We start from the raw sequence: 6000 nt of genomic DNA, 5'->3' as shown, positions 1-6000 counted from the left end.
GAGGGATGTGAACTATCTCTCCATGACTGGTATGAGGAACCACCTGAAGAGGCAACATCAGGGCTGTTTCCACAAGGCTTACCTTGTTACCTTATCTCACAGATAACAGCGTCTTCTCATGCGATTTCATACAAGATTTTGCTGTATTCCGGAACACGGTAAGCCATGTGGAAATGGCCCAGTGGTGCTTCTTCGGGGGGGGGGGAGTTCAAGTGGCACCACACGGATGCCAGCTAGCCATGTTCTCCCCCCATGGGTTCCTGTAGGGCATGAATGCCAAGCATCTCTGACAGAGATGCTTGGTACACAGGGCACTAGTGTGCCCAAAGTGAGGATCCAGAAGGCAAGCAGGCACGTCATGTGCCATATCATCAACATGATTGCTGTAGATGGTCAGCCGTTCTCCATAGTTGATGACTTCGGCTTCCAGGGGCTGCTCCATGATGCCTACCCCTGGTACACGATCCTTGCTTGCACGACGTTGAGCAGGACCACGGTGCTCTCGTTTTACAGGGCTGCCAGGGACCACATGAAGGCACAGTTGTCCAGAGCTGCTGGGACAATTGTGCACTTCATGTCTGACATCTGGACTTGCTCTAGTGTGCAGCATGTGTACCTGTCACTTACTGCTCACTGGTGGCAACCAGAGGACCTTCAGGGTGGGGTGCCCAGTTTTAGGCAGGGATGGATGGGAGACCGCTGTGCTGGATACTGCAAGGCCAAGGCCTTGCTCCACGTCGAGGTTCTTGATGAGGTGCACATGGTAGAGAACATCGCGGCCACCTTAAGGAGGGAGCTGGCTGACTGGGTAGGCCAGGGAGGCATGTCCATGAGATGCATGGTGATGGATGGTGGCCACAACATGAGGGTAGCGGTGGCACTAGTGGGCCAGGAGCGTATTTACAGAGCAGCCCACAAACTTCACCTCATGGTGAAGTCTGCGCTTGGTTTGGGCTCCCCCAGGGAACCCCAGGACCATGCAACTCGTGAGCTCTAATGTCTCCTGCAGAAATGTTGGAGACTCACGGGTCACTTCTCACGCACCATGAAGTCCATTCACGAACTGTGCCAGAAGCAGGCCAGGGCAGGTGTGCCAGAGCATTGCCCAATCTCTGATGTTGTCACTCGCTGCAACTCCACCTATGCCATGCTGGAGCACTTGGTGGAGTAGCAGGCCACCCTCAAAGTGCGGCTCTCAGAGAGCGATGTTTGGAGGCAGGAGGGTGAGTTCAGCCAAGTGAACTGGCTCACCATCTCCCAGAGAGTGGAGGTCCTAAAGCCCTTCAAGGACTTCACTGTGGTGGTCTCATCTGACACAGCAACCCTGGGTCTGGTCAGGGACTACCTTGTGGAGCCCTGCAAGTTGCTGCCCACTGATCCGCTGAGCTACTGGCTCAAGGAGGCAGTCTAGCTGGACCTCTCCCTCAAAGCACAGCGGCTCCTCTCTTGCCTTCCAACAAGCATGAAGAGCGGGCACATCTTTTTTTATGTGGGTGACATTATCAGCTCACATCTCACTTGCCTTCTCCCATGGAGAGGTGAGCAGTTGATCTTCCTGAAGGTCAACATGCAGCTCTTCAATTTCTCAGGAGTAGACTTCCAGAGTGACTGAGGTGAGTCCTCCTTGTGGCCTGCATTATCTGTGAGTCTAGGATCTGGGGAATAGCACTCTTCCCATAATTAAAATTAGTTAGAGCACCAGTAGGAGGAGGGTGGAACTCAGCAGCAGAAGGGATGCACCCTGCAATTTGGCCCCCCCCCCAACCACACACACACAGAGAATGCATCAGCACTGGCCCAGTCCCTATGATTACAAATTTGTTCTGATAAATGTGAATAGAGGCCCCAGAAATGTTGATTGCCACTGGAATGGGAAGACAGGGAGAGACAGGTTAGGTTAGGTAAACTACAGTTTACTGTAGAAGGACACATGGAAACCCAGAGAAGAAGCCCCAAACTAAGCTATTTACTGTTGTTAAATATTTTAAAATTGCTGTTGTTATATGTTAGTTAATTCTCTAAAATGTTCAAATTTGTTGATTTTAAATGCTGATATTGATAACTGCTATCAAATGTTGTTGTTGAAGAGGTGGGGGGAGCGGGGAGGAATGGTGTGGGTGGGCACCAGCTGATGATGAAGGCTAGATCCCAACATTGCCTCATAGGCAGTGTTCAGCCTGAAGCTGGTGTGTGTGTCCGTGTGTGGGGGAATCCTTTGCAACTGTGGTCCACAAATGCCATTGTGTTGTGCTTGTGGCTTGGTACGGTCTGGTTCTGCTCTGTGGTGTTTTTCCACTGGCTGAACTCAGAGCCTGGCTGCAGGAAATGACAATGGTTCTGCTGGACTAAGTTGTAAGAGTGTCTCCCAGTTGAATTTGGTTTGGGTGGAATGAATGATGTGATTAAAATCCAAGAAATAAATTTAAAAAAATTTTTCAGACTTTTTTTTGGTGTGTGATTCTCTGGTGTGATGTTATTGTTTGGCTCAAATTGGACTGTATGTTGTGATTTCAATGTGCCACTAATGCTGTTACACACACCCTCAGCCCACTTGTGAGGAGGGAGGGCAAGGAATCCAAGAAATACATTTTTAAAGATTTTTTGTTGTTGTGTGATTCTCTGGTGTGATGTTATTTTTTTGGTTCAAACTGGACTATATGTTGTAATTTGAATATGTAATATAATGTAATGTACTGCTGTAATGTAATGTTAATAATGCTGTTGTATGGGAAGGGAAGGCAGAAAGTTCAAGAAATAAAGTTTAAAGAAATTATTTTTGTTGTGTTTATGTGATTTTTTGGTGTGATGTTGGGGGGTGTTTTAATCTAGGACTGTGTTGTGATTTAATAGTGATGATGTGAATTGATAGTTAAGTTAATACTGTTATTAAGAAATAAATTTGTTTAAAAAATTATGTGTGTGTGTGTGAATTGTGAAGTTTAATACTGTTGAGAAATAAAAAAAATTAAAATTATGTTTGTTGTGTGTGATTCTCTGGTCCGATGTTGGGGGTTGTAATCTAGGACTGTAAGTTGTGATTTTATAGCAATGATGTGAATTGATAGTTAAGTTAATGCTGTTATTAAGAAATAAATTTGTTTAAAAAATTATTTGTGTGTGTGTGTGATTCTCTGGTGTGGGCTGTTGTAATACTGTAAGTTGTGATTTTATAGTGATGATGTGGATTGTGATGGTTAATGCCATTATTGAGAAATAAAATTTAAAAAAATATTTTTGTTTTGTATGTGATTCTCTGGTACTGAGATAGGGAAGAATGGAGAGTGGCTGGCCAGCCAGCTCTGGGGGGTGATGGAGGATTTTGGGGTGCATGTCTTTGCTTCTGCTTTGCTTTCTCGGGGATGAGCTTGCATCAGGGGAGCATGCCTGTGCTGTGTGGCACCCACCCTGTGCATAAGTGCCCCTGGGAAGAAAAATTTTAAAAGTTCTTGTCATAGGGAAGAATGGAGAGTGGCTGGCCAGCCAGCACTGGGAGTGATGGAGGATTTGGCGGTGCGTGTCTTTGCTTCTGTTGGGCTGTTGGGGGGTGGTGGATTGTGAGTGGGACTGTGGCTGCAGCCATTGGCAGCCACAATCCATGAGTTTCTGCTGTGTGGGAGTTTTCCCAATAGTAGAAATATGGTGTGGGATGGAAACCACTTTTTTTGGGGGGGGGGGCAGAAAATGCCAGCCCAAACAGCAATCTCACTGAAACTTGGGGGGTGGGGGGTGGGATGAGAAGTAGGAGCAGGTCCCCTGAAAATTAGGTGCATTTTGCTTGAAAAATACCACCCCAAGCCCCCAAGAAAGCCTCGTTTTTCCCCATAGGGAATGATGGAGAGTGGAGGAGGATGGGGTACTTTCTTTGGGGGGGATAACATGCCCCCCCAAAGTCCAATCATTCTGAAACTTGGAGGATCATTAGAAAAAGGTCCCCACCAAGTTTGGTGTGACTAGGAAAGAAAATGGTCCCCCCAGGCTCCCAGAAACCTAGGAGCATGTTCCCCATTGAAAATAATGGCTGAATCTTTCCTAATCATACCAGAAGCAATATGAATCACAATTTCTGAAGCAACTTGCTGCTTCGGGAATCGCTTGATTCCAAATCTTTTTCCCGATTTGGGTAAACTGAATTTGGAAAACCAAATCACCCTGGCACTGCACATCCCTAGTAGCTATACATTATGGAAGTGAAATCGACTAGGAAATCTCTGTCCCAGCTGGAATGATGGAAAAGGAATTATTGGCAGCCAGCCTGGGTGAATCCAACCCAACGTAATATGTGTATGTTGTAGTCTGTCAAGTCACTTCCGAGTTATGGTGAACCTATGAATTACTGACCTCGAAAATGTCCTGTCCTTGACAGTCTTGCTCAGGCCTTAGTGTCAGCACTATATTCACTAGGGCAAGAAAGATGAACTATGCAGAAAGGGTCCGAGGCGTGATGAAGTCTGGATATATAGAGGCACCAATGAAGTCAGACAGAAGGCACTGACACAGGCCCATCTTATTGAGAAATTATTTATTGTGTAAGCTTCAGGGAAAGGTGCTCAAAAAGCCTTTGGCAAGCAACAGGAATTGCTATAGAAAATAAAGTCCATCTATGCAGCTCTCAGGTAAGAAGTATGGCTCATCCAGCAAATGGTACTGAGTGTAAACATTTGTAATAATTTGAAGGGGGGTATTTAACAGTCTAACTAGGTATCGAATGTTTTGAGGTTTTTTTCATTCACTTTCTAACTGGGGGTGGGGGAGGAGTGGGAATCATCCAAGATGAAAAATTTTGCCTGGTGGGAAAATTTATCCATGATGTGGATGATCTTTTTGTGTGAAAAAATGGTCCAGAAATATTTTAGTGAATAATAAATATGCAAATACTGAATTAGATATTCATTTTGTAGGTGTTACCTTCTTTTCCCAGAATCAGCATATGTTCTCTAGAAGTTTCCTAGGGACTAGAGGTGGGCACAGACCAAAATCCCATGGATCACCAGCCCATGGTCCATCAATTTTCAGACCACGGACCATGAACTTTTCATGGACCAGCCCCATTCATGGACTGGTTCATCGGTCCATGGTCCATCAGTTCTGGCAGCCCTGGCTCTGCCCCCTTCACACCCAGAGAGCCCAAACTCACAGAGAATCTTCAACAGCCTCTCTTCCAGCCACCCTCCAAGTTTGGTCAAGATTACATTTCGGATGTCCGAGTTACAGACCCCAAAGCAGCCGCCCCCAGGAAACTTCCAGTAGATACTAGAAGTTGCAAATGCCAATTGACTTGCATTGGCTAGCAGCACCAAAAAGTTGCAATGAGGCAAAATCAAACAGAAAAGGGTGGGGGAAGAGCCCCCTCACTCACCACACAGACACCTTCCCAGCCATTGCCTAGGGAATTAATTCTTGCTCTTTGCTCAAATAGAGAAGAATGGGAGCTCTCTGGTTGGCAGGCAGAGCTGTCTATCAAGGTTTTGAGGGCTAAGATTGGCTGCAGAACGTCCACCCCTCCATTGCAGAATGGAAGCTCTCTGCTTGGCAGGCAGAGCTGCCTATCAAAGTTTTGAGGGCTAAGATTGGCTGCAGAACGTACACCCCTCCATTGCAGAATGGGCGCTCTCTGCTTGGCAGGCAGAGCTGCCTATCAAGTTTTTAAGGTCTGCAAAAGGTCTGCGGATGTCCCCTCCATTGCCTAGGGAATTGATAGATTGGGACCTGGATGTCTGGATTCACAAACCACGGATCTGCCAAAACGGACCAAAATTCGTGAAAACGTGAGTCCCACAAACCGCGTGTTCATGAACCACTAACTGGGCTGGATTGTGTCTAATTTAGGTCAGTTTTCCGGACCGTACCCACCTCCGCTAGGGACCAATCCTTTGTTTGGTGGGGGGCGACTTATTTAGGTCTCTAAATAAGGAAAAAGAGAGTGGTTCCCTTTAAACTGCTGCTGACAATTTGAGCAGAACACTTAGAACTGCAAATGGTTACAATGATGTCAGATTCAAA

This window comes from Eublepharis macularius, chromosome 5 (assembly GCF_028583425.1).
Source record: "Eublepharis macularius isolate TG4126 chromosome 5, MPM_Emac_v1.0, whole genome shotgun sequence".
NCBI classification, from domain to species: Eukaryota; Metazoa; Chordata; class Lepidosauria; order Squamata; family Eublepharidae; genus Eublepharis; species Eublepharis macularius.
The sequence above is the reverse complement of the archived record's forward strand: the minus strand, read 5'-3'. Positions refer to the sequence as shown.